The sequence below is a fragment of the Hyperolius riggenbachi genome, chromosome 1 (genome assembly GCF_040937935.1).
Source record: "Hyperolius riggenbachi isolate aHypRig1 chromosome 1, aHypRig1.pri, whole genome shotgun sequence".
NCBI classification, from domain to species: Eukaryota; Metazoa; Chordata; class Amphibia; order Anura; family Hyperoliidae; genus Hyperolius; species Hyperolius riggenbachi.
This window is the reverse complement of record NC_090646.1, coordinates 268,456,980-268,467,777: the sequence shown is the minus strand read 5'-3', so window position 1 is coordinate 268,467,777 and position 10,798 is coordinate 268,456,980.

Sequence of the window (10,798 nt, the reverse complement as noted above, 5' to 3'; positions counted from 1 at the left end):
TGAAAAGTCAGGTAAGCTATTGGATAAGAGCATCCATAAATGTAAAATATAACCTAACGGTGATATTCTTCAAGACTCTTTAGTTGATGATCCACATTTGCTGATTTGGGGCAGACTAGAAACCTAGCAGATGTTTTTTTCCACCTCGCCTGTCCAGGGATAACATCAGGAACTGCAATACCTGCTGCTTCAGCTTGTAAAATAGCTTTCTCATAAATGTTTTTGACGTGTTCATCAGTTTGTAGATTTTCTACTATAGTGAGGACTCCATTTACAATGGAATAGGCAGTTCATAGGTCTAGGCATGCTCTTTGTAGTGCATTTGAAGCGACAGCTGTATGCAGGAAGACATGAGTGGTAATTTCAAGGCATAAGACAAATTCTAAATTAATAAACTGTAGCAGGATTTTTGCGTCTCCTGCAGCGGAATCAGGAGGGTCCACAGCATTTAGATTTGCAAGAAACGAAACAGCAGGAAATACCCTGTTCAAAGTTTTCAGAGCCTTTTCCCTACAGGCCCATCTAATGTCTGACAATTTTTTAAGTTCCAGAGGTTGCTGATAAGGAAAGAGATCTTTTTGTGTCTTCGTGGAGGAAGTATGTCTTTGGCGAAATGGATATGAAACAGTAGAGCTTTTCCACAATTGAGAAAAAATGTATGAAATGGATGCTAGATTTTACACTCTCAACCAATACTAAATTTAATCAATATGCCTGGCAGTGAACATACAAAGCTTTTGCATTTTGCTGTTGTAGCCTTGATTGAAGACCTCTGAACAGCCCACTCATATTAGCTGCTCCATCATACCCTTGTCCATAGATATTTTCAATTTTTCAATTGTTTTTCAAAAGCACTGTCATAACCGTTTTCTCAAGTTCTTCTCTTGTGGTGGACATAACAGGGCACATGTCTAGGAATCTTTCTTTAACTCACATGTCATGCACATACCAAACAACAAAAGATACCTGTTCTTTGTGGGAAGTATCTGTTGTTTCATCAAGCAATATTGAAAAAAATAGATTCTTCTTGAATACTCTTTTGAATGTTTTGTTTGATATAGATAGCAAGTGCTCTAAAGAGGCAATTTTTGCATGCGATTGGATAACAGTGAAACCTGGGGACGCTTTCTAGAGCCATCTGTTCCCCTAATTGAGTCAAGGTGCATCTGGAGGCTATCGTCATACTGTGCAAGAAGATCATCAAGTTGTAAATAATTTCCCTTATTTAAACTAGAGTAAGTTTCATCATCTACACGGAAGGCTAGGCCTTGACGTGCAAGAAAAAGGCCAGTCGGCGCAGGTGCAGTGCAGCTGTGCGCACTCCCGTGGCCAGGAGTGTTTAGCTTTTCCGCAATAGTACTGCGCATGTGCAGAAGACTCCTGGCAACGGTAGCGCGTGGCCGGGCCACGCTTGCGCAGTATGCCACAGTCTGGAGGACTTTCTGGGGCGATTTGCGGAAGATGCAGGCAGCGAAAAATGGTGGCGAGGGAGAGATGAAGCCAGAGGGGGTTAGAGGGAGCCCCAGGTATGTAAACATTTCTTATATCCCCCCACCTCAGGTTTACTTTAAAATCAGGGCCCCCCCTCTCAAAAAAAAAATCACACTACCACCAGGTTTAAGTTAATGTCAGGGCCTGCCACTGGTCCCACCCACACCATATCGCTACCCCCCACTGTCCCCTTTAGAAAATAATCCCACTACCAACCAGGCCAGTGGCAAGTTGAAGTCAGGCCCCCCCCTCCCGCACCATAGACCTACCCTGCATACATCACCCCTAACTCCTCCCCCCCCGGGAAGAACCACATTACCAGCCAGCATCAAATCAAGATCAAGTTAAAATCAGGGCCCCCCCTCCTGCTCCCAGAGTCCCACTCCCACCCACACCAAGTTAAGTCAGGGCTTCCCCTTTAGCTCCCAGTCAGTTCCACTCCGTCCTTTCCATTGATTCCCTTCTGTCCTGCATTGACTGACCTCTCTCTGCTCTGCTGACCTGGCTAGGCTGGCTTCAGTTTAACTCACCGTACCAGTCAGTCACGACACAATCGTGACAGCCAGCCCCAGTGGCAGCTCACATGCAGCAGGAACACTATCTCAGGCAGCTTTCCCCTGTCTCCTCTTTCAAAAGGCGCGCCATTGGCCTGGGTGGTGTCACAGTCAGTCATGGGGGCTCTGCTGCTCACATGCGCCTCGCACTCTCTACTCCTACTGATATGTCATTGCAGGGCAAGTGTCTCCCTCTGGCAGCTGTTTCTCCTATGTCGGGTTGGCGTTGCGCAGTTGCCATGGAGATGCGCTGCGTCAAAGCTGCAAGTACAAGGGTTTTTAATGCAGGGGGCATCCGATGGAAACTATGTGTCCCCCTGGCCCCTGGTCTGACCTTCAGCAGCAGATCCACCAGTTCTTAGCGGCGGATGGCCGCAGGTAAGCAAGCAGGGTCATTTTGCACAGTGCACTTTGGAGGTCAGGGGAAAAGGGCCCATGAGACTGACTTTCAAAATAAATTCCACAAGTCAATGTAGGATTGCACACCACGGTGTGGGACCCCGAGCACCCCCCTGTGCACGTGACTGCTTGACATGATCACTAATAATATACCACCATTTAAAAGGATGAGGCAAATAGAGTGTAAAGTCTCTGCAAAACACCAGATTGACAGATTTCACAGATGACTTTGAAGCATCACCAGTAATGAAATGTAAACTATGACAACCGCATGGGTTGAAAAATGCCTGAGAATACTGTTCAAAAATTCTAGACTGTACTCATTTGTTCATGCCAACCATGTTGGCAGCATTGTCATGTCCTTGTCCTCAGCAATTGTTCATATCCAGGCTGCATTTTGACATTTCATCTAAAAGGAGGTTAGCAAGACCTTGACCAGATGTGTCACTAGCAGGACAGTAGCCAATAAAATGCTCCTTTATTGCAACATGTTCACCATCAATGTCAACAAATCGTAAAGTTGTACGATAGTATCTCTGTACGACTTGCATTCTGCACGTCTAACGTCACAGAAAAATACTTTGCTTTTTTTTTGGCTCTTTCTGAAATACAATTTTTCACCTGAAAGGCCATTAAGTTGATTATTTCGTTTTGGATTATATTTCCACGGTAATGTGCATAGACTTCTTTTGAAGTAACTCGTTTTAAGTGATCTCACATTACCGGTTCAAGAAGCTGGATAAGCCCAAGAAAATGTCCATTATTTGATGTATACAATTTATTTGATGAGCCCCGAAATGCTAAAAGACTGTTCTCCACATCAATCCACAAATTATGTGCTTTTATATGTGCTCTAGATAATTCACGAGAAGAAATGTACTCACTAAGATGTTGCCAGTTGTTACTGCCTTCAGTTGCAAGTTTAGATTTTGGATTAGGATCGAACAATTTACAGCAAAAGCAGTAAACTGTCTGCGGAAATAGAGTACTGATGCCATTGCCTAACTACCTGCCCCTTGTTTGGTAGCACAACATAACCATAGAATAATGAAAAATTATGCCTGTACCTGTCTGGAGGGTACACAAAATTTGAAGCAGGCAAGGGCTGTGGTCTCTCATATGACTGTTCATTGATTTTGGCCATAATGAAATATCTTTGTTGGGTAAATCTGTCTCATTGTGGAACTTTGTGGGAGTTCAGGTGCTTCTACAGAATTCCTGGCTTCCGCAATACTTTCTGGTTGAGGACATGACAATGCATCTGTGTTTTCAGGTTCAGATTGCTCGATCTCTTTTTTTAACAAATCATTATTAGATTGCTCAATTTCTGATGTAAATTCTGAGTCACGTGTTTCAGGTTCAGGTGTAGAGAGCACACTACTTGATGTCTGCTGCACATTTCCAGATGAAGTACCATGTTCTTGAAGTGACAAAGTGGTCTGACCTTCAGAATCTTTTGGCGCAGTTTCAGTGGAAACATACTGTTGAATTTGATTACCTGCTGGACTTTCCTTCTGCAAGAACATAGCCATGAATTTAGCACCTTTCTCATCTTCACTCTTCTGTTTCTGTCTCCTTTTGCGGAACTGTGCACCTGAAGGCTTAGGTTGTGGCATTTTGAATTGTCTTGCAAAGAAAAAAGCACAAAAAAATGTAATTATATAAATATCAAAGAATTACCGTATTTTTTGGACCATAAGACACACTTTTTCTCTCCCAAAAGAGGGGAGAAAAAGTCCTTGCATCTTATGGTCTGAATGTAGCAATTTACAAATTGTAAAAAAAAAAAAACCCTGTATCTTACTGTGCAGCCTCTGTGTGGTCCCACATGCTCCTGCCTTCATGCCCAGTCGGCTCCATGGCAATCACTCCTGCTTCTCTATCTGCCACCAATCGTGCCCCCTGCTGCAGCCATGTGCCCGATGTGCTTAACATTGGCTGTGATGCGGCCATTCATCCCTGCTCTCCGTTCTGCTGCCAAACAGCCTCCTTTGGTGACCCCCGCTTCAGCCATGCCACCTTGTAGTCATTCATCCCTGCTCTCCGTTCTGCCGCCAAACAGCCTCCTTTTGTGACCCCTGCTTCAGCCATGCCGCCTTGCGTACAATACATCTCTGATGCGGCCAGTCCCACCCTGCTCCACACCGCCGCCAATTCGCCTTGCTCGTTGCATCCTCCAGTCACAATTCCGCTGCCGCTCATGTCGTCTTTCCGTGCCATTTTTGCTCTCTTTCTACAGCCATGTGTTACCATTCTAACACATAGATATGTTTTGTTTTAAACCATTCCATTGTTGCCCTGGCTTTATGTTTAGGGTCATTGTCCTGCTGGAAGGTGAACCTCCGCCCCAGTCTCAAGTCTTTTGCAGTCTCCAAGAGGCTCTCTTCCAAGTTTGCCCTGTATTTGGCTCGATCCATCTTCCCATCAACTCTGACCAGCTTCCCTGTCCCTGCTGAAGAGATGCACCCCCCGAGCATGATGCTGCCACCACCATATTTGACAGTGGGGATGGTGTGTTCAGAGTGATGTGCAGTGTTAGTTTTCTGCCACACATAGCGTTTCGCATTTTGGCCAAAACGTTCCATTTTGGTCTCATCTGACCAGAGCACCTTCTTCCACATGGTGGCTGTGTCCCCCACATGGCTTGTGGCAAATTGCAAACGGGACTTCTTATGCTTTCTGTTAACAATGCCTTTCTTCTTGCCACTCTTCCATAAAGGCCAACTTTGTACAGTTCATGACTAATAGTTGTCCTATGGACAGAGTCTCCCACCTGAGCTGTAGATCTCTGCAGCTCGTCCAGAGTCACCATGGGCCTCTTGACTGCATTTCTGATCAGCGCTCTCCTTGTTTGGCCTGTGAGGTTAGGTGGATGGCCTTGTCTTGGTAGGTTTACAGTTGTGCCATACTCCTTCCATTTCTGAATGATCGCTTGAACAGTGCTCCGTGTGATGTTCAAGGCTTTGGAAATCTTTTTGTAGCCTAAGCCTGCTTTAAATTTCTCAATAACTTGATCCCTGACCTGTCCTGTGTGTTCTTTGGACTTCACAGTGTTGTTGCTCCCAATATTCTCTTAGACAACCTCTGAGACCCTCACAGAGCAGCTGTATTTGTACTGACATTAGATTACACACAGGTGCACACTATTTAGTCATTAGCACTCATCAGGCAATGTCTATAGGCAACTGACCACTCAGATCAAAGGGGGTCGAATAATTAAGCACACACCACTTTGCAGTAATTTATTTGTAAAAAATGTTTGGAATCATGTATGATTTTCGTTCCACTTCTCGTGTGTACACCACTTTGTGTTGGTCTTTCATGAGGAATTCCAATAAAATTGATTCATGTTTGTGGCAGTAATATGACAAAATGTGGAAAACTTCAAGGGGGCCGAATACTTTTGCAACCCACTGTATGTGTGGTACCATAGATTGCTGGATAGCGGAGAGTCTCTATGATTTATGGGCCCTATTTTTGGGACACTGTCCTTCATCTTTCCCCAACAGTACCGTAAATAACAGGCTGAGTGCTTATGGCACCTGCCAATTTACAGTACTGGTTTCTAGATTGTACCGCAATTACGGTACTGTAAAGGTGTGGGGGAGGTTAATGAGAGCATTAGATGAAATTTGGGGGGTTTCAGAGCAATTGATGGAATATGGGGGGATATGAAACCTGCTGATGGAATATGGGGCTATTAGACCATCTGATGGAATATGGGGGGATATGAGAGCACCTGATGGAATATGGGGGAATATGAGAGCACCTGATGGAATATGGGGGGATATGAGACCACGTGATGGGATATGGGGGGAATATAAAAGCACCTGATGGAATATGGGGGGATATGAGAGCACCTGATGGAATATGGGAGCTATGAGACCACGTGATGGAATATGGGGGGATATGAGAGCACCCGATGGAATATGGGGGGATATGAGAGCATCCGATGGAATATGGGGGGATATGAGCGCAACTGATGGAATATGGGGTGAAATGAGATCACCTGATGGAATATGGGGGGGATATGAGATCACCTGATGGAATATGGGGGGATATGAGAGCACCTGATGGAATATGGGGGATATGAGAGCACCCGATGGGATATGAAGGATATGAGAGCACCGGATGGAATATGGGAGTAGGGGACTGAAAAAAAAATGTATTGGTATTACTGACAGTTCTATCTGGATTTTGTTGCAGAAACTAAAATGTCAAAGCAGAAGAGACTGTCATATAAAGTTGCATTCAAACAAGAAGTGATAAAATATGCCAATGAGCATGGAAACAGAGCAGCGGAGAGATACTTTGGACCACCTCCATCTGAAAAGATGATAAGAGAATGGAGGAAACAGGAGGATCAGCTGCAAAAGTTGGACAAAAGTAAGCACACCTTACGTGGGCATGCTGCAAAGGGGCCAGAATTAGAGGTGGACATGAAGGAGTGGATCACTCATCACCGAGAAAATGGCTTATGCGTGTCAACCAAAATGATCATGTATGAAGCCAAACGCATTGCTGTGGAGAAAGACATTCAAGATTTCACTGGCTCGCCATCATGGTGCTACCGATTTATGAAGTGATCTGGCCTTGCTATGCACACCAAAACGAGAATTGCTCAAAAAATGCCCAAAGAATATGAAGACAAGATTCTGTCTTTTCATAAATTTGTCATTGATGCCAGAAAGAGAAATAATTTTGAAATCAGCCAGATCGGGAATATGGATGAAGTCCCGCTAACTTTTGATGTCCCATCCAATAGGACTGTACAACACAAAGGCGTGAAAACTGTAACCGTGAAAACCTCAGGACATGAATAAACCCATTAAATGGTTGTCTTGTCCTGCTGTGAAGATGGTACCAAATTGTCACCAATGCTTATCTTCAAAAGAAAAACTTTTCCCAAAGAAGCGATTCCTCTGGGTGTTGTGGTGCATGTCCCTGATAAAGGCTGGATGGACGAAAAGGGAATGAGGCTCTGGATTGAAAAAGTGTGGTCCAAACGTCCTGGTGGGCTTCTGAAAAAAACATCTTTATTAGTGCTCAACTAATTTAGAGCACATATCACTGACACTACAAAAAATAACTTTAAAGATGTCAAGACTCATTTAGCTGTTATGCCCGGTGGACTTACAAGCTAGCTGCAACCACTCAATGTATCTATCAACAAACCCTTTAAAGTGTTTATGAGAGAAGAGTGGAATAGATGGATGAGTGCTGGCAACCATGATCTTACACCGACGGGAAGAATGAAGTGGCCCACAGTTACCCAAGTCTGTGAATGGGTAAAAGCTTAATGGGACTTGGTAAAGTAAGAAACCGTTGTACGGTCCTTCAAGAAATGCGGCATCAGCAATGCCTTAGATGGTTCAGAGGATGACCTGTTATTTGAGAATGCCAACAGTAGTGACAAAACTACCAGCAATAATAGTGACTGTGAGGAACTGAACCTTTTTGATTCAGACACTGATGATGAGAAGTTCTTCGGATTCCCATACAAAAAAAAAAAACTTTTATCAGAGACCTTGAAGTTTAACGTTTTCTGTTTTATCACTACAGTCTCTTGTTAATGTGTTTTTACTGATGTTATTTGTTAATAATGTTTCTATGCTGCTAATGGTTCTATGCTGCTGTTCACTTTGTTAACACGTGTCCAGGACTGTTTTTGTGGTACTTAATGCTGCATAAAATATTTTTGGACGCTATTTGGCTCAGAATCTTTTTTTTTTCTTGACTTCCCTCCTCAAAAACTAGGTCCGTCTTATGGTCCGGTGCGTCTTATGGTCCGAAAAATATGGTAGGTACTTTGGTAACATTCTAATGTAGTTGCTTAGATCCTAAGAATGTAGTACTCCTGGTAGGACTACCGAGATTCACTAGCTTTCCTTGCCTAGATGGAAATTCTTTTGCAGTCTCTTTTAATCTGTATTGCCACCTGGGTAACTGCTGACAAAAATTAAATTTCTTAGTGAAGTGATGGTGAGAAGTATATATTATAGGATAAGGGAAGTTGTGAACCATCCAGTGTAAGTGTCCCGTGAAGATCCATACAGAAGCCTAACAAGAACTCCAGATTTCTCCATTGTAATCAAAACATAACTTATTTTCCATCTTGGACCAACTTCTGCCACTTGGTTAGGTTTCACACAAACTGTGTGTAATCGCTTGCTCCGTGACGCGTTTTGATTCTGCCTTTTTACCTATGTTTGTCTTTCTAGGTTACTGAATGAAGTGAAATTGTCTCATCATTGAATTACATTTTGGCTGTGGAGAAAACAGGAAATTCAAAAACTCATAAAAGAAAAAAATGCATAAATGCAAACAGCCCATAGGCATGCATTTTGTGAATGCCTGTTACAGCGTTGTGTCTTCTGCTTGTCTTCATCTGCACAGTTATTGTCAAGAATACAATCCCAATTTGGAGATCCATTCATATTTGTTGATTGTTACTTGCAAAATTATAAATCAATGAAGATGCTTCCATGTGCAAAATGTTCTTTCTTGATCACAGGTCCGTGTGAGGGCCTCTGCATCCTGATTGGCTAGGTGTGCCTGTCTGTGATTGGCTGACATATGGAATTGTGCCTATATATGTTCACTGATTTTACTTTGTAGCTTGATGCACGAACTGAACAGCTTGAAAAAGGTCTTAGGACCGAAACAGCGGGGCTGTCGCTGGCAGCTTACATCATGCTATTTTAACCAATAAAAGAGCTTAAGAATACTGGATGGTGCTGACTCTATTGCTGTAGATACATTGGAGTATCCTGTGCAGAGATACTGAGGGTCATAGCACTTCCTCTATCCTCTCCTGGGTGCATGCTTCAGACTGAAGAAAGAGTTGATCACAAAGTCATTGGAAGTCTTCAGCCCACAGTGTATCAATAGTCGTACTGAGGCACCGGGGTACTCCGTTAACCTATTTAAGTTTCTGGACGTAGTTCCTACGTCCCAATTAATGCAGCAGGAAAGTTCAGGGACGTAGGAACTACGTCCTCCACTGGAAACAGCACTGCGCGTGCACGAGCACGCGCGCGCTCCCGCGCGCACCCGACAGCTGGCTCACTGGGCAGATTGGTGCATGTGAACTAAAGTTCACAGAACCAATCTGATAACTTTTAATAATGAATGATTGCCGCTGCTGCAGCAATCATTCATTATATACATAGTAAAAGCTCCCAACACTTCTTGGATGCGATCGCGCGCGTGCACGCGTACGTGCACACGCGCACGCGGTGCACACATACCCAGATGATTGGTTCTGTGAACCTAAGTTCACATGCACCAATCTGATCACTTTTATAATGGAATCGCTGTCTGACAGCGATCCAGAATCAACTGGTATCCAATCACTGCCAGAATCAGAATCCTCCTCGCCACTGCTACTAGAAAGCTGCATCATGGCGCACGCCTCCTCTGCCGTAAAAAGCTTCTTTGCCATGTCTAGGATCGGCAAATTACTTTAAATGATCTAACAGATCAACAAACAGAAAAGGTCGATAGAAAGTTTTTTTTTTTGGGGGGGGGGGAAGCAGATGACACAAAAGGTTAGGTAGGGGATCACTGGTAAAATCACTAGGTGAGAGGTGTGGAGATTAGCTAGGCCCCAAGAGGTCTAACTAAAGCCAGCTACGGCTATACCTAGGTATAGGTGACAGAAGGGGTTACAGGCTAGGTAGGGGTTAACAGTTTAACAATAAAAGAAATTAAAAATACTGTTATAACAGTATATTTCACACTGTGGCACTGTCAGCAGCTCCGTCAACCTCAGATCTCACACTGACAGAGATCTGAAGCAACAAGAAGCACTTCAAGTGCTACAATGTAAATATTTACTTTTACTCATAGAATAAATGCTGCTATTGGCTATAGCAGCATTCATTCATTGTAAAAAGAGATCTGATTGGCTCTGTGAGCTTATGATCACATGCACCAATCAGTGGGTAGTATGCACATCAGGGGGTGTGTGTGATCCTGCCTATTATTTATTATTCTTCTAAGTGGCATGTTCTAATAATGAATGATTGCTGCTGATTACAGCAATCATTCATTATAAAAGTAATCAGATTGGTGCATGTGAACTTAGGTTCACAGAACTAATCATCTGTGTATGTGTGCACCGTGTGCGCGCGTGCACGCGCGTGATCGCCACCAGGAAGTGTTGGGACCATATACTATGTATATAATGAATGATTTGGCTGCCAATCCAACGTCAGTGTATGTCACAAAATGGACACCGACAAATTTGGCTGAGCTCAGAATTTTTCTGGGCCTTGTTTTAAATATGGGCTTAACGTGGCGACCACAGCTCAGCATGTATTGGAGCAGAAATGCACTCCATCAGTCTCCTC